Source organism: Protopterus annectens, chromosome 6.part1 (genome assembly GCF_019279795.1).
Source record: "Protopterus annectens isolate FY-2018-M chromosome 6.part1, PAN1.0, whole genome shotgun sequence".
Classification (NCBI taxonomy): Eukaryota; Metazoa; Chordata; order Ceratodontiformes; family Protopteridae; genus Protopterus; species Protopterus annectens.
In genome coordinates, this window is record NC_056738.1 from 75279211 (window position 1) to 75297656 (window position 18446).

Consider the following 18446-nt stretch of genomic DNA (forward strand, 5'->3'; position numbering starts at 1 on the left):
GAATTGCTGCTCAGATCTTTCAGTGCTGGGGCAGTCAGTGTTTTGACCTGTTTGCACCCCCGTCCAACACCAAATGCAGCAACTGCCATGCCTTAGTCCCTCCTCAGAGGCCATCACCCAGGGACAGTCTTCTGTGTGTGTGGCCTCCAGGTATTTTGTGTGCTTATCCTCTGACTCCTTTAATTATAAAGTTTCTTCAGACAGCAGAGTGCTGCAGAGCGACTGTGATCCTCACATTCCCCTTTTGACCTCATTAGATTTGGTTCCACTTTCTGTGGCATCTTTTGAAGCACCTCCCCATAAGTGCTAGATCCCCTTCTGCACCTCTTCTCCCATCCCACTGGTCTGGATCCACCCAGTCTTCATACTCTAAACCTAACCGCATGGTTTCTCCACTTCCCATGGTAGCCAAAAATCCCAAGCTTTCTAGCAGTCTGGTGTATGTCTTGTCCTACCAGAAGATGTCTACACAGAAGGTTTACACTAGCAAGTTTAAGCACTTTGCTGTTTGGGCTGACTGTTAGGGTTTTAATTCTTTTTAACTCCCATGGAGGCAGTTTTGGATTTTCTTGTGTGTTTGTTTAATGCTGGTCCCAGTTATTCTGTGATTGAAGTGCAATTGGCAGCCATTTTCAACTTCCACATTGGAAGGAATAATGCACCTCTGGCTCCTGTTACAATTTTGAAGGCCTTCCTTAAGGGTACTTTTGTGGTATGACCCTCTCTTTGGAACCCTGTTCTACCTTGGGATTTGCTATTCATGTTGCAGGTGGTGGCAGGCCATCTATTTGAACCCTCTGCTACCATTGATTTGAAGCTTTTGTCTTGGAAAACATTGTATCTGAAGTAGGAGATTCATTTGTCTGCAACCTGTGGGTTATGGATCCGATATCGGATCCGAACTGGCATGGTTTATCCAGCTATGGGATCCGGAAAGCTCCTCCCTCACCATATGGATGTAGGAGGCACATAGACTCCGGTGCTAACTGGGGCTGCGGTTGGGATTTGAAGGAAAGGAAGGCTCCCGAGATCGCCTCCCTTTGGAGACATCATGGAAATACTTAGCTTGGGGGTGGTCTATAAGGGGCCTTCCTGGACGATCTCCTGACTTGGGAGGCATTTGGGTGGGCCCGTCTACCTCTTGGGTGTCCCCCTCCTGCCTACCCCCCTCCTAACCTCATTACCACCAGGAAAATGGAAGAACGGACACCATGTGCCGGATCCCAGGCCAGACCCGGTCACTTAGCCCCTGCTTTAGCCTGCCCACTGGGTAAGGGGCCCCCTGTGGAGTGCCATGTTGGATATGCCCAGGGGAACAGCCTCACCAAGGAGTCCCTCAGTCCAGAGAGTCCTCAAGGGTCCTCCGAGGCAGGAGTCTCGGATGATGGACCGTTAGCCTTGCCTCTGATGCTCCAAGTTCTTCAGAAAGCTCGGTTGGGGGTGCAGAATGATCTCATTGCCCCATTCTGGCCTCCGACAGATCTGGTTCCCTTTCTGGGTCTCACTCGGTGAATACCCCACCTTTGGAGATCCCATCCGGATCTGATATTGCATCCATCACGACTATCACTCTTCGAATCTGGACAATCTGGACAACCTGAAGCTGGCTGCTGCTCCTCCACTCTAGTTCCTCTCGGTTAGGAAGTCCCATTAAGTCCATCTCTAGACCCCTTCACGTTCCCCCTCCTCTGGTGCTAGACTTCCTAACCACTCTCTTTAATGATGGTGCCAGTAGTTCCACGGTCAAAGTGCAGCTTAGCTACCATTCGCTATCATGTTGGTCATCATGTTGGACCACTTATGTCTGCCAAATTGTAAAAATCTTCCTTCCTCTTCCCTTTCTCCTTAGGGCCCCCTCCACAAGCGGTTCCTCCTTGGGATCTGTCTTTGAATCCTCCTTTCTTCCTAAGGTGTAGCTTCAAGCAAACAACATTAATTGTCCATTAACCTCCCTGTTTTCTCTCCTAAATATCAGAACAGTGAATATAAGCATTCTTTGGATGTTCACAGGCAGCCGTTTTTATCTAAACAAGACAGTTTACGCTAGGCAATCCGACCAGTTATTCATTTCCTTTACTTAAAATTTAATGTGGGTAGCCAATTTCCAGTCTCCTTGTCAGACATTTGTTCAGCAGCCACTTGGGCTTCATCCCATACCTTTATTTTCCCATTACAAGCTGGATATCACATAGAGGCAGTGTTACCCTTTCCAGGGTATTTTGATTCAGAGGTCATGCTTCTGAGGTCAAGTGGGAGAGAGCAGGGCATTATGGAGAGGGGGGGATCCATAAGAGCTCGGATCCATAGCTGATCCACCATGCCGTTAGATCGACCCACAGATCCCAGACAAATGAATCCACAAATGAATGAATCCTACTCTACTCAGAAGTACATAACTCTGGTAAGTACATAACTTCTAATTTTGGTAGCCGTCAGTTCTGCCAGATGCATGTCTGAGTTGCAGGCCCTCTCTTCTGTTCCATTTTGTTTAGTTTCCCATAAGGATAGGATGTCTCCTTGTATAGATCCCTCTTTTCTCCCATTGATGGCTACAGAGAATAATTTGAATCTAGTTGTTCTCCTTCCTGTGTTTTTTTCCTGAGTTCTCCAACAAAGGTGAATATTTGTTATGTTGCCTTGATGACAATTGAGATTTTATCTCAACAGGAAGAAATCTTTCAAGAAGTCTAAATAATTTTTTGTCTCCTTTTTTACGTCTTAATCGGGTCAGTCAGTTTCTAATGTTATGCTATATTAGTGGCTGTCAGATTGCATTGCGTTTGTGTATAGTTTGAAAGGAAAGCCCTTGCATCAAAAACCGAAAGTCATTCATCTAGAGCTATGGTTATTTGTACTGATTTTTTCTCAAGAGCTTTGTTGGGCCCTATACCTTTGTGTCCCGCTAAATGTTAGACATTCAGTTGAGATCTAGGGCTTACTTCAGTTCCACTGTATTGTGGAATATCCTTTCGTAGAACATGCTGAGGTACTCTGTGACTGAGTACTCTGTCCCACAGGTAGAATCTAGATAGGAAAGACAGCATTGGATACAAAAGTTATGTACTCACCATAACGATAGATCTGATGATGTCAGTTTTCATTCTGTCCTCAGCTGATGGGTTCGGATCCAATTCCTCAGATCCGACTCGGCCGTTGCAACAAAAACTCTTGAAATTCTCCCTTATCCATAATGCACCAACCCAAGTACCTCAGATCTCTTTTACCACTGTATGCAAAAGACGTGGTGAATGCTACTCTTGAGCAGATAGATGTTTTAAGTTGTGAGTTTATCTCTTTTCTTAACTAATCTTTACAATTCTTAGGTTTTCTTTATACCCTTACCTTATAACTTCACTTTTTATCCCTTTTACTAGTTAAAATAACTTTTCTATCACTTTTCTTCTCCGTACAGCCTGTACTCTTGAATACTATTGTTAGTATTCTTTTTCCCACTTCTACATTTTGTGTAGTCTCTCTTATTACCATTGTTGGTAATTTCTGTATTTTTTGTATCTTTCTCAAAAAAAAAATGTAATGTATAATTTTCTGTCTGGTATTTTTGTGAAAATCTGGTTGTTCCCCTTTAGCTTTGTCTTGTTTCCAGCATGGCAGGAAAGAGAAAGGCCCAGCTGGGTTCAAAAATGTCTGAAGTATGGGCACAAAATTCCATTTTCTGATGCCACACTTTATGTATACTGGCTTGGTCCTCTTCATCTGCAAGAAGACTGCGCTTTTTGTCATGGGGTTAATCCCAGAGCTCTGACTGAAAGAAAAAAAATAAACTAATTCTAAAAAGGTTGCTTCCTTCCTCTTTCAGAGAGGCTTTATTTTGAGCTATGTTGCTAACAAAATCTAAGCAATCTAAGTCTCTTCTGAGTCCCTCTACATCTTCCTCCAAGGCTTCAGAGCAGTCGAGAAAAAAAACCTCAATCCGATCCAACCTCCCCATCGGATCCTAATAGAAAAATGTCTAAATTAGCAGATCAAACCTCAACCTTGGATCTGAAACAGAGAAAGAGATTTGTCAGATCTGACCTCAACATCAGATCTGAAGCAGAAGACAGATTTGTCTAATTCGACATCTTTGGGTCCAGTGCAAAAAGACAATTGATTCAGCTACTCCTTTGAGCTGTATTTTCCTGCCAAGGACCAAATACTCCCCTTTGGTGGACCCAGTTCCCTTCAGGGTCCCCATTCCCTTTTTGCAGAAACCCAGGTCCCCCTGTGCAATATCCACTCACTCTTCCAGGAGTGTAATGGAAGATGACGTGGAAAGAGTGGTGAGAAGGATTCTCTTGGCACAGAGTCTGATGGGTATTTTTACTGCTCCTCCTTCTTCAGGTCAGGAGGCCTGATCTTCCATTCCACCTCCTTTACCAGTTCCTCCTGACTCCTTCCAGTGTTTCAGAGTCCTTGGATCAGAGCCGTCTGGCTCTGTCTGACTCAGATCCATGAATACCTTTATCCTGTGATCCGAAGTTCACTCTGAGCACTTTGGTACAGTCAGATCCAGAGAGCTCTCAGAGCTAAGGGTTCCCTATCAGATCCAAGGTGTTAGAGTCTACTCCAAAGTTATCGGATCTATCTCTGCACTTTGGAGCCTTGGCACTGGTTAGCTTGGCTCTGGCTTTTGCCTTGGGGAGATTAACTTCAGAGCAGGGAGGGACAGTGGTCCAGAAGCTTGCATTTTTGGATCCAGGGTCTTCACCCTCTCTGGGGAGGTCTGCCCTTGAGGCTATGGAGAGAGGATTGTCTGCTTTAGCAACACAGATGGTTCCTACCCCCTCGGGTCCTCAGCCCATGGTCACCTCCTGACAATGTCTCATTGGGAGATATACTCGAAATTTCAAAACAGAGAGGTGGCTGGAAGTCCAACGATCCTTTGTCCGAGGATTCTGTATTTGAAAATAAACTAGATACTGTTTAACTAACTTGTTCAAAAATTACATTGTCAGTATTATTGTTGTTGTTAACATTTTCAAGATTGAGATTATTGATAAAGTTCCAGTATTTGTTCTTAAATTTTATGTTAAATTCAAGGATCAGTGTATATAATTTAGACATAGAGGGCTTTGTGTCATTAGTACAGTATTATTATCAATAAAAAATTATTCTACAGATTTGGTGTAAGTCTCTTTTTCACATAATGATGTCCACTTTCATTTTTACAGTTATAACTGTATTTTTTCACCTTTTATATTTATAAGTGTTATAGTCCCTGGATTCATCACATATTTTTGGATTAACTCCTCATATGGTAATATAGTCACTCAGTTTAAAATCAAATAGTGTATAACAGTATTCTGTTTTAATTTTAACTTGTTGCTGTGTGTGTGTATGTATATATATATATATATATATATATATATATATATATATATATATCTATGGGTCTACTTCATTTGACTGAAAATACACTTCACTAAAAATGAAATTACTAGGACCACTTCACTGAAACTAATTTCGTTGAAAGTTGTATATGGCCTTTTCCCCACTGTAGTGTGATCCTGGAGTTAGTTTATATATTAAGGGAGGTGTGGGGGGGGCAACGCCTCCCACACACCCCCTTAATATATATACTAACTCCAGGAATGCACTACAGTGGGGAAAAGGCCATAACTTTCAACTAATTTCATGTCAAATAAGTTTTCAGTGAGGGTTTTGTGTCGTGAAGTGATCCCACTGATTTTTTTTCATTTCTAGTGATTTTCAGTCAATGAAAGTAGAGTATATGTATATATATATATATATATATATATATATATATATATATATATAAAACACACACACACACACACACACATAGTATTTCTGATAAACTTATAAGGTTGATTTGGAGGATATATGAGGGATCGGAGGTGAAAATTAATATGTGTGGGTTCCTCTTTGATATGTTCTGTTAGAGCAGAGAAACCAGGCAGCGATGTCTTCTTACATTTAGAACAATTGGCAAAGAAAATAAAGGGCTCAGAAATTCAAGGATATGATTGGTATAGTAGTTAAGAAAAGCTGCCTTTATTTGCAGATTATATATTTTTTACTTAATAAAACCAGAAAATGACATTTCAGTGTTGTGGATTGTTTTGAGATGGTTTCAAGTCTTTTATGGACATAGAATTAATCAGGATAAACAAAGGCAATAGCTGTAAACTGTGTACCCACGCACTAACTGGTCCAGCAACACCCATATTTAGGGTCTATATTATATAACTGAAAACACTATTAGTTGAATGCTTATTAGTCGAACACTAATAAGCGAACCCCCTAAATGTCTAACGAATCTTTCAGTGAAAACTTTTCCTGGGTTAAAAAAACAGTTGGCCAACCCAGCTAACTACACAAAAACATCACCAAATAAAACCCATTCTAGTGGGGGGCTGCACCCCCCCCCACACACACACCCTTAACTAAATATACCAACTCCAAGATTGCACTATAATGAGGTAAAGGGCAAATAAATACCTGATGACAGCCAACTGATCATTTCCACGAAATGTTTCACTGGGAAAACATTTGTCCGACATTTAGACTTTTTGCTTATTAGTGTTCGACTAATAAGCATTCGACTAATAGTGTTTTCAGTTATATGATACAGACCCCCATATTTATGGGGACATGATACAATGAAGTACTTAAGAGTATGGTTTAAAAAGGATTCTGTTGTGGCAGCTAAAGATAGGTGGAAAGATACTAAACAAAAGATAATACAAAAACTGTGAAATTGGAAGCTGTTTTAGAGATATGGATGGCAAGATACAAGCAGTCAGAAATGTTTTAGTCCCTTTAGTTTTATACACAGATGAGGCTTATTTGTATCAACTAGAAGAGAAGTTGTGGATAGCAATTAATAAAGAGTTGAAGGATTTTATCTGGGAGGGGAAAATGGCAAGAGTCAAGTGATATAAGTTGATCCTTCCAATAGAACAATGTAGTTTGGGGTTGCCTGATTTGAAAAGTTATTTTGGAGTTACACAGTTAAGGCTCCTATACATAACACAAGCAGAAATCTATAATTGAAAGTTAAATTGGTGATGGAACAGGGGGAAGCTCAAGAAACAAGGGGAGACTGAGATTTTGGATGCAGATCCTTAAGGAGAATAACAATAACCATACAGAATCTGGTTAAAAGTATTAACAGCTCTGCACGAAGATTTACCCATGAGTAAGAACTATTTATATGTGCACCCTGAACAGACACCATCCTGGCTAATGACAGGAAAAACAATGGTCCTACTTAAGAGTGAGCCTGCAATCTACCCTAAAAATTATAGACCAATCAGTAATTTACCTTCTGAAGACGTATAAACTTTACACCAGAACTGATGCCAACAGAGTTTATAGTAATTTAGAAGAAAATTCAGTCATGGCAATAGAACAAAAGGGTAATTAAAGAAAGTCATATGGAACAAAGGATAATTTGTTGCTAAGTAAAGTCATAATGGAGAGCTGTAAAAAGGGGAAGAATCCAGGTATGGCATAGATCGACTACAAAAAAGCATTTGACAGTATCCGCGCATTGATGGATAAAAGAGTGCTTAAAAATGTATAGATACGCCCTACACTGATAGATTACATTACAGTGACCATGAAACAGTGGCAGACCACTTATATTATTCCAGGGATAAAAATTCAAAATGGATATTCCAGGGTGACTCTTTGTCACCGCTGCTATTCTGTCTTGCCCTTAACCCATTAAGCTTTCTACTTAACAGGATTAGGTCGTATCTGTAATTTGGCTCCTAGAAAACAACAAAGTGTAAAGACTTCTCGTCTTTTCTTTGTCGATGATTTAAAACCATATAGCCCATCAGATGAACTGAAAGCACAACTGCAAGTAGTAAAACCTTTTTCAGATGATATAAGAATATCATTTGATCTTGATAAATGTGCAAAAGCAGCCTTTAAAGCAGGAAAGCTGCAGCACCAAGAAAACATCAGTTTGGGACAAGAATGTGATATAAAAGAACTTGAGCAAGAGGGAGTGTATAAATATTTGGGAACTAATGAAGGACCAATAAAACTTAGCAAGAAATATTTTAGACGTAAATTAATTCTGAAAACAACATTGACATCTAGGAACAAAATTCATGCTATAAACCAGTTTGCCCTTCCTGTCCTAACTTACAGTTTTGGAGTAATTGACTGGCCCCAAAAGGTGTTGGATAGATTAGACAGGAAAACTAGAAGGATACTTTATGCTCACCAAATGATTTTTAAAAGTCAGTGCATACCAATATTATATATTCCCTTTTCCGAAGGAGATATGGGTCTCCTTGAAATTTATTACATGTATAGATCTGCAATCGTGGGACTACACACACATCTGCTGACCTCACAAGACCCAAGAGTAGTGACATTTTATTTTATTTGTTTATTAATATTTGTTAACCGGGTTAGTTTAGCTGGGCCAGGAACCCATTTTCAGTGGAGACCTGAGGAGAGAAGCTCCAGTTACAGAACAGCTTACAGCAAATGAAAATTCACACTCAAGGATAGTACAATTAAAACTACAGAACTTCAAGAAAAATATTGTAAGTTACATACACATCATAACAAACAAGTAGCTATGTACAATATATACAAATTACAGCAAGTAGAGCTGTCGGTAGCAAGAGGTTTGGTTGACCAAGATAAACCCCAAGAAGGATAGTTAGTGATGGGGGAGACTAGTTCATATACATACTGATACATGTTTAGATGTTGTAAGAGTGGAGTGCACTGGAGTTAGGTGGGGTCCTGACAGGGGCAGGTTTTGGTGTTAAGTAGATGAAGTTTGAGTTCTTTTTTAAAGAGTAATGGTTGGTTAATGGAATGCAAGTGTGTAGGGAGTTTATTCCACACTTGGGCTACAGTGCATTTATATAGTAATTTCCCTATATTATTCTTTGGTTGTTAAATATCTAGGAGTTGCTGGTTTTAGGTTCAGAGGGTCCGAGAGGGGGTATAGGTGGATACCAGGGGGGAGAGAGCTTGGCAGGATGAGGGTTTGTATAATATCGAGTGTATTATTTGAAATTGAGATAGGAGGAGTTGTTGGGGGAGTTTGAGCCATTAGAGAGAGTTGAGTGTAATGCAGTGATGGGAGCTGTAAGGAAAGTTAGTGATAAATCTAAGTATTTTGTGGTATGTTTGCTGAAGTTTGGACAGGGTTGTGGACTGAATGTTAGGACAGGGGCAGCATAGAGAGGAGGAGAAGAGCATGAGCTAGGGAGAGTCCAGGATTTGAAGTTAGAAATTTGTTGTTATGATAGAGCAAGCCAAGTTTCTGGTGAGTTTTTTATACATTGGAGTATATGTAAGTTAAATTTAAGTTCATCATCAATGATGGCACCAACGAGCTTTGTGTGGGGTTCAGGTTGAATGATGGTGTTGTTGAAGGAAGTGATAGCAAAGCTGGATTTATGATGAGAGAGAGAACGAGGGAGAAAAAGCAAGAGTTTGTTTTTTTTAGGGTTTAGAATGTGTAGATTTTCGGACAGCCACTGAAAGTTTTGAAACAGGAGGAGAATAAATCTAAGATGACTTCCCTGCTTAGTCTAGCAGAAACATATCGGCATCAAGTAGGAATGGAAATTAGACCAGAAGTAGATAAAAATCAGACAGCAACTGAATGTGCCAAAAAACAAATGAAATAATACAAGGTGAAGGATCAGATGAGAAGGCAAGAAATGTGGACATGCATAAATGTAGTTGCAAGTATTGAAAACTCCTGGAAGAACCTTATGTTGATCAGTATAGTGCAGGAATGGTTAAGGAGAGGCGAATTCAAACCAAAAGATGAAAGGTTAACATTGGCGGCCCAAGATAACGGGCTACATACAACGTGATTTACAAAGACCATTGAACATGTGGGAGAAACAGACAAATGCAAGTTTTGTAAAACAGAATTGGAAACAGTTACACACCTTGTTGCTGGTTGTGACATACTAATGGCAGAAGGACTGTATACTGAAAAGCATAATAATGTGGCAAGACTGTTGCACTGGGGATTGTGCAAACATTATGGTATTGAAGTAGCTGAAGAACACTGGAAACATGAACCAGATATCATCATAGAAAATTGTGAATTCTACATCACATGGGATCACCCATTACCAACAGTTCAAAAGATAGATCTGAGAAAAACAGATATAGTCATCCATGAGAAGAAGGCAAACGTAACATTGTTCACTGAAATTGCTGTACTCAGTGACTATAGTGTCTTGTGTACAGAGAGACATAAAGTCATAAAATATTAGGATTTACAGGCAGAAATGAGAGCAGTGTGGGAGAAAGATACCCAGACAGTTCCAATAGTAGTAGGAGCAACAGGTTGTATAAATAAGAGTCTACAATTGTATTTAGATATGTTATCACTATATGTAACTGTACGAATTGCAGAAGTAGTCATTACTGGTACATTGTGGATGCTGCAAAGAGGCTGACATCAAAGAGTGAAACAATACTAATTTCATGAACTTTAATCGTATTTTGACTTGAGAATTGGGTCCTTTCCTGTCAGTGTATTAGAAACCCAAAAGACTTGGAGAAATTAAAAAAAGTATAAAATTAGGATAATATATACATAAAGTAGCAGAAAGCATTTTAAGAACTAAGCAAACACAGAAATGGAGAAAAGGATATTCTACAGATAGGGATGCCTGCTATTAAGGATACAGACAAATAGGCAAGAGGGGACTGGAGTACACTGAAGAAACTGGAAAAGGAACCAGGGTATTGGAAGCAAATAATTAAGAGAGGGAAAGGTAATAGGTGGAAAGAGGCCAAGAATTTATATGGACTGCAGGCTAGAGATTGCCTTCCTTATCAAGGATTGATATTAGAGTATAAGCAAAGAGAAAGGAATATGGGCATCCTAAGTGAAAGACCAGCATTGGTAGAGTTTTTAGTAGAATCTAGATCAGAAGCTGCTGTTAAAAAGGGATAATTAGTAGAGCATATAACATATTGCATAACTATGAGAATCAAGTCAGAGGAGGTTAGAAAGGGAGGCGAGATTGGATAATCAGTTCACAAAGACACAGTGGAGAGATATATGTTTGACTCCCAAATATGCAGCAAAGTCCAGAAGATTTGGGATCCTTGCTTGGAAGTGTTTACATAGGTATTTTTATACCTCAAGTAGGCTTCAAAGTATTTTTCCTCAGGTAGATTACAAATGTTGGAGGTGTGATGGGAAAGAAAGAGGTAATTGGGAACATATTTTTTGGAAGTGAAATGAGTTGGCAGATTTTAAAAGTTGCCTGCAGTCTACTTTACCAGAAACACTTGATGAGCAAATAGGTATAGCAAAGGAAATTAGTTTTTGAGCTATGATACAGAATTGGAATTGCCTAGACTTTATTATGGTGGCTGCCAAAAAAGCAATTACTAGAAAATGGAAATCAGAGTTTAAACCAGCAGTACTAGTAGTAGTAAATATAGTAACAGAGATAACACAACTTGAAATGGGATCTTTAGAAAAGATAGGAGCACACAGAAAAATGGGACTTATGAGAACAATACATGCAGAATAATGTTTTGATGTAGGAGGGATGAGGTTTAAAAGAAGACAGGATTTTAATGAATTATATAATGTTTGACTGAGAATGACTGGTAGATTATAAGTATTGTATAATGTTTGCAACTAAAGATATGTCATTATGGTTTGTTTTCATTTGTATAAATATGTGATTGTCTATGTCGTAAGTAACAATTTTGTAAAGACGTTTCTTGTTTAAAAAAATTGAAATTTTTGGAACAATTAATTTAGAAAAATGGTTTGGAGGAGGAATTGGGTGTAAGAGAAGGCTGTTACTGAATAATTTATATAATGTTGCCTAAATTATATGATATATAACAATGTATGTGTTGTATAGTACTTGTAAATGTAAACATGTTAATATGGTTTGATTGCTATTACATAAATGTAGGTTTGCTTATGTCACAATTGATAATTCAGTAAAGGTGTTAAAAAATGCTCTTCCCCGTGGAAGAATTGTGTTTCAGTCAGGCAATATGTCTGTGGTCTGATACATTAATGGGGGGGGGGGCATATCCTACCATCTTTGTTGCAAGGCTATGAGAGTATGGCAGTGGGTGATCTCTTCCAAACATTTTCTCATTACAGCGTATATACTGGGGAACTCCAGTGTGCTTGCAGACAGACTAAGCAGGTCCATTCTGATGCCTCATGAGTGGTCTCTCAATGTCAGAAAGAATTTTCTGTTACTGGGGCCAGCCATCTTGCACTCTTATTTGCTTCCCCACTCAAAAAGAAGTGCAACAGATTCTTTGCCCTGATACCTCCTCCGAGGAAGTCACAGAAAAATACTGCAGTCCATAGTTAGCCTACCAGTGGCAAATTTTTGCAGAATGCCTATGAGTTAAAGAGCTTAGTAATTCTCCTTGTACCTTTCTGGCCTTGTCAAATCTGTGTTTCCTTTCTGTGACCTCATCTTCTTTATCTGCCCTGGATACCGGACCCCAGTCCAGATCTCTTCCCTTATCCTATGGGGATAGTTTATCTGGACATATCATGCCTCAGGTTTACTGCATGGTTTCTCCAACTGCAGTGATGGCTAGACAGCCCAGGCTTTCTTCCTCAGTCCAGCGTATCCTTTTGCCTTCTCAGAAGCCTTCCACTAAGAGAGTTTGTAGAAGTAAATGGAAAATATGTTTTATGTGGGCCCTACAAAAAGAATTGGATCCCTTTTTTGCAGCAATTTCCACTATTCTTGATTTCTTAGCATCCCTCTTCTAGGAGTGAGATTGTGTTTCTACTGTAAAAGTCCATCTGGCTGCTATTTGTTTTTTTCATTCTGTTGAAAACTATGCTTCCTTAGCGTCTTCTAAATTATGCAAAACCTTTCTGAAGGGCACCTTTTTACTTATGCCTCCAGTCAAGGACCAGGCTTCTCCTTGGCACTTGTCTATTTTACTTCAAAGTTTAACTCAAAGTCCGTTTGAACCCTCTGCTTAGAGCAGACCTAAAATTTTTGTCCTGGAAGACCCTTTGCCTAGTCATCATTATATCAGTGAGACCAGTATCTGAACTCCAGGCCCTTTCTTCCAAACCTCCATATCTGTTATTTTATAAGGACAGGGTATCTTTACGTAATAATCCATTCTTTTTGCCTAAAGTGGCTTCTGAGTCAAACATTAATCAGGTCATCAACCTCCTGGTTTGTTCCCAAAGCTTTGCAGTAAAGGTAAATGTATGCTGCATCTCTTGGACATTCACACTCAACTTCAATTTTATCTTCATCAAAACAAAGATTTCAGAAAATTTGACCAGTTTGTCTCCTGTTCTCATAATAGATTGGGAATGGCAGATTCCAAAGTAACTTTTGTCATATGGTTTACTGATTGCATATCTTTTGTCTATAAACAGAGAGGTTTGTATTGCCTAAACCACCAAGACCCACATTCAGCAATGTCTGTGGCATCCTCTTCAGCCTTTGGTCAAGAGTTTCAATAGATCACATCTGTGCAGCTGCAACTTAGTCTAATGCTCATACATTTATAGTTCATTACAAGCTGAATTTGATTTCTAGGAACAGAGCTGCCTTTGTCTCTGCAGTACTCCACAGTACTCTTCCATGAGGACCACCTAAGGTTAATCTACTGGGGACTGTGTCTCATTAGTTAAGGAGCAAATGAAAATGACAACATCAGATTGAAAAGTTATGTAAATGACAACATCAGATTGAAAAGTTATGTAATCACCATAACAATGGATTTGTGTTGTCCATTTTCATTCTTTCTCAACATCCCACCCACCTAACCCCCTTACCTTTCTTACTGGAGGACCCCTAAGGGAGTTTTCTTGGGAGCTCTTTGTTCCTTGTTTGAGCTTCAGTTTTACCTTTCATGTTTCTTTTCTGTTTATTCTGTATAGAATAAACTCTTTTTATGGTGGCAGCAAACTTGATCTGAGGTATGTTAGGTTGGTGGGCCATTATGGGTAAGGGGGAAGCTCGAGAGTTAGATCCGTGACTCTAGTGAGCTGAATCCGAGACCCATAAGTTGAGGAAGAATGAAAATGGACAGCTCAGATCCAGTGTTACAGTGAGTATATAACTTTTGTTTCATGAACAAGGTTTTCTTCATATAATGCCCAATGTCTTTATTCAACCAGTCATTAAAGTCTGGTCATAATACTAAGTAAGCTAAAATTCTGAAAGTCATTACGTAAGATCTTGGGCGTCACAGTAACATTCAAACAAATAGCATTATGATCAGGTAACGAAGAAGGAATTGCCATCACTTTTGATTTTGTGTAGCAACGTACATCTTCTAGATTCAAATTTTCTACCCATATTTTAAGTACTTTGACTGAAACAGAGATTCTTGCCTCTTTTAAAGCACTGGTATCTTTACTATCTAAAATATAAAGTCTCCACCAGGTATTAAATTGTATTTTAATTTAGTTAACAGTAAATCAAAATGATCCTTAACTAATTTTGTTCCTACTGCAGGAGAACAATACATATTAGCTATTGTGTAAAATTTTCCATTTAATTCTGCCATAACTATTGATGATATTCCTGTAGTATTATTGAAAATGTCTAAAATTTTTGCCATAGATTTTCTTTTTTAATAAATTAACAGTACCCCTCGTTTTTCTCTGAATGGTGCAGCAACCAAAACTAAATATTCTTTATTATTTAGATAACCTATATCTTTTTCCAAAAGATGGCTTCCTGAAGTAAAATTGTTTGCTTTTTTAATTTTCAAAAATGCAAATAATGAATTTCTTTTGCTACCATTATTTATGCAATTTACATTTATTGAGATTACTTTTATCATACTCAACTGCTTTTCAACACTTATTTTTATGTATTCAATTTTAAATAAAACAGTAACGTATTTAATACTTCTATAGTTAAGAACAGTATAAATTCTGATCTTTCAAATAAAAAAATATATATGCAATAAATGAAATATTGAAATATAAAATGTAACAATACTAACTAAAGTAAAAACTGTGTATGTGTGTATATATATATATATATATATATATATATATATATCTCACCCTCTCTACCATGGAACTCATGTTCCCAGTCATGTTTAACTAATTAAACTGACTATATTTTTCCAAACATGACCAAACATGTCCATCTATTATTTGATCAAGAAAAGTTTACAGATAAGTTAATAATAATGTAGTTTCTTGAGATTTATATGCTTATATAACAACCTGTTTATTGTTTATATCAAAGATTATATAGCTGATAAATAGCATACATAAATTTTAAAAATGAGTGAATAATGTATAAATTAATCAAGATTCCCTTCTCTACTTTCCACTTTCATCCAGAGTCACTGATGAATTGCATATAGTATGTTCTCTTCAATTCATTTTAGACTTCAGTCCTGTTTCAGTTGTAAAAAAGTCTGCCTTTCAGGAGTGTATCTTGCATGAATTCAAAATAGAATAGAACCATATTATTTGCTAAACAAAATCTGTTAATAGCAACATTAACAACAAAGTTAGACATGTATTAAGCATTGCATAATTTAAATTGATTTACTTTGACATATGTCTGAAATATAAAGGAAATAAGCCTTTCTCATTTTACAATTACCCATAATGTCTAAATTCAACATGAGTAATGCTGAGAACTAGAAATTCTGAATGTTATTATGAATGTATCAGCAACTAATCAGTATGAAATATATCTTTTTTACTGTATTCAGTCAGTGGTTTCCCATTTATGATCAGTTTTCAGTATGCATAATTTATGTATTAAATATCTCACTTCAGTGTAATATAAATATAAGTGACAGATAAAAATATTTTAAAAAAATGGAGTATCTTTGCATCGCTACTATCATTTATCATTTCCCATAAAAATAATGTTTTCCATATTAGTCTTTTTTTCTGTTATTGGTAGTTTTGAAGCGAATTGTTAAACTGTAAACATTTTATTCTGTATGAGCTCTGCTTCACTTTGTGCATTGTGGTGGTTGTAATTTTCACTGTTGTTGTTCGACATGCTGGGAGGAAGTAAAAAACAATGATGCTGCTGGCTTTAAAACAGTGCTCATCCTGTGGGCATAAGATTCCACCATAGGAACTTAGTCCTTTTGTGTCTACTGTTCAGGAGTGTCTTATTTACACATGGACTGTGAATCATGCCCTTCTTTTTAGGGTTAAGGCCCTACAAGGCTTTAGCAATAAGCTAGTGTTGAAGGACTTTCTTCCCGCTCATTTGGGAGGTTCATCCATTTCTGTCCCAGAGAGGGTCCTCTCCTTCATCCAAGAAAATGAAGAAAACTAAAGTTTAGAAGGAGAAATGAGAAAGAAAAGGGCAGTGAACAAGGTAGAGAGAGAGAGAAGAGAAGCAGGAAAAGAGAAAACTAGAAAAAGGTCCCTGGAGCTGTCGGAACAACCCATTGTAGCTCCTAAGGCATAAAGGAGTTTGGATCTGGAGGTTCATCACATCCATTCATCACCCCCTTTGCGATTCTCCCAAGACACAGTAAGTCCAAGGCTTCATTCCCTGTTTTTACAAGGAAAGTATCAGTGTTCTTCTCAGTTACCATCTGTGGCTTCATCCTTCAGTCTGTTTGTCAGGAGTCTGTTGGAAGCCAAATTCAACAAGATGATATAGAAGTTCCTCCGGGCACAGATTCAGTTGGGGTCCTACCAGCGCCAACATCTTAAGTGGCTCCAGGCATGGTCTGTAGTTCCCGGACCTTTGTTTTTTCTATTTCTGTCCACTGAGGCTTGGGTGGTCATTTCTTCAGCTCCAATTTTCTTCTTGGCTTTTGAGGCATTTGAGCAAGTTTTCTACAGGTCCAGAGAATAGCTGTCTCTGCCCCACTCAGTTCCATCCCAACCTCCTATGGCTTTCATGTACATTCATCTTGATCAATAGGGGCAGTTAGCCTCATTAAACCTCAGGAGTTCTTGCCAGACAAGCTCCCCATCTGAGTTTTAATCTTCTCCACATGCGCCATGGGAGAGAGACCTAGGAAACAGGCTTCTTCAAGGAGACACTTGGACTCCTCACCAGTCAGTTACAGAAGACACTGATTTCGATGAAGAAGAGGATTACCCACAATCCTGTTTAGAAGATGTCCTCTTTGGCGAGATTCTGGAGTTAATGAAATAAATTGGTGGTTGGTCCTCCGAAGCCCTCTGTCTAGTGGAGTCTGTGTTCCTCAAGTCGTTTGGGGATGGCTGTTCTCCCTCCTAGGTGGCCACCCACTGATGAACTAATATACCTAGTTTCCCAACAAGCGTGGAAGGAACCTGATAAGACGGCGCTAGTTCCATGCAAGGCAGGTAAAATTTGAATGGCCCCCTAAGAATATGTTCCACTGGATCAAGACTACCCCAGTAGATGCCATTATTGTTGCAGTAGCCACAAGGAAAGAGCTGTCATAGGAGTCTACATCTGTTCATCACCCTAATAGAGAGTCTAGGGCATTAGACTGATTTGAGTAATGAACCTACACTTCAGCTACTTTTGCAATCAGAAAGCTGAACTACATGGTTGGCATGACCCATTTTCAGAGGGACTTGATGAAGGAATTCTCAAAATCCCCCTTGGATAACCTGCCTGCAGACATCCAAAAATCAGTGGAGTCTCAGCTGTCTAACCCCCAGTCCATGACTAATGAATCCATGGATCTGTTATCTAATGAGCTTATGGTACATCTAGGGAAGCAGGCACTGGTACTGCAATCTGTTGGCATACCACGTCCTTTATTGATGCCCCCTTTGATGATTCAACCCTGTTCAGACATGAAGCGAAGGAAACACTTACCAGACGGAAGCAGGAAAGGAAGACCCTGTCTGCAGCTGGCAAATATTTTTCCACGCCAAGACCTTTTCCTGAAACCAGAAGAGGAGAAGCTATGGTTCCAAAAATTCCAGGGTTTTGGCAAGGAGTCTTCTGTGGATAGACCCCCTGGGGCAGAGGAGGGAATGCCTCAAAGGCATAGGTGGACTGCAAAATCAGGGGGTTTATGGTCCTTTCACCAAGAAACCCTGCCAATGCTCAGTTGCCAGTCTGCCACCCTCAAGCCTGGCAGGCCATGTGTCAAGATTCCAGGGTGCAGAGGATAGTACCAGAGAGTACTTTATTCCCTTTGCTTCCCTGTCAAAGGAAAATTCCTGATGTGTTCCACCTAGTTCAGATGGAATTAGAAGCCACAGAAGTAGCAAAGCTGCTGGAAAAGAGTGTACCCCCAGACCAGTCAGAATCCAGAGTCTGTTCAAGGTTCTTTTAAGTTCCAGAAAAACAAGGAATCTGAGGCTCGTTGGTCAGGGTTCGGTCCATTCTACCTCTTCTGAGGAAGGATGACTGGATGTGCTCCATAGATCTCCAGGACACATGCTGTTATGTCAAGATAGCATAGTAGTCCAGGATATTTCTCCATTTCAGGTTGGGAGCCAATCACTTTCAATTTAGAGCACTCACCTTTGGCCTTACCACAGCCCCAGAATA

General features: G+C 39.1%; 1 protein-coding gene across 4 annotated transcripts in view; it reads left to right on the forward strand.

Annotated features, from left to right (window-relative positions):
• The window catches only part of UBR3 (ubiquitin protein ligase E3 component n-recognin 3), a 4226407-nt gene that overhangs the window by 3796597 nt on the left and 411364 nt on the right, over positions 1–18446 (forward strand). The gene's annotated exons all lie outside the window — the stretch shown is intronic.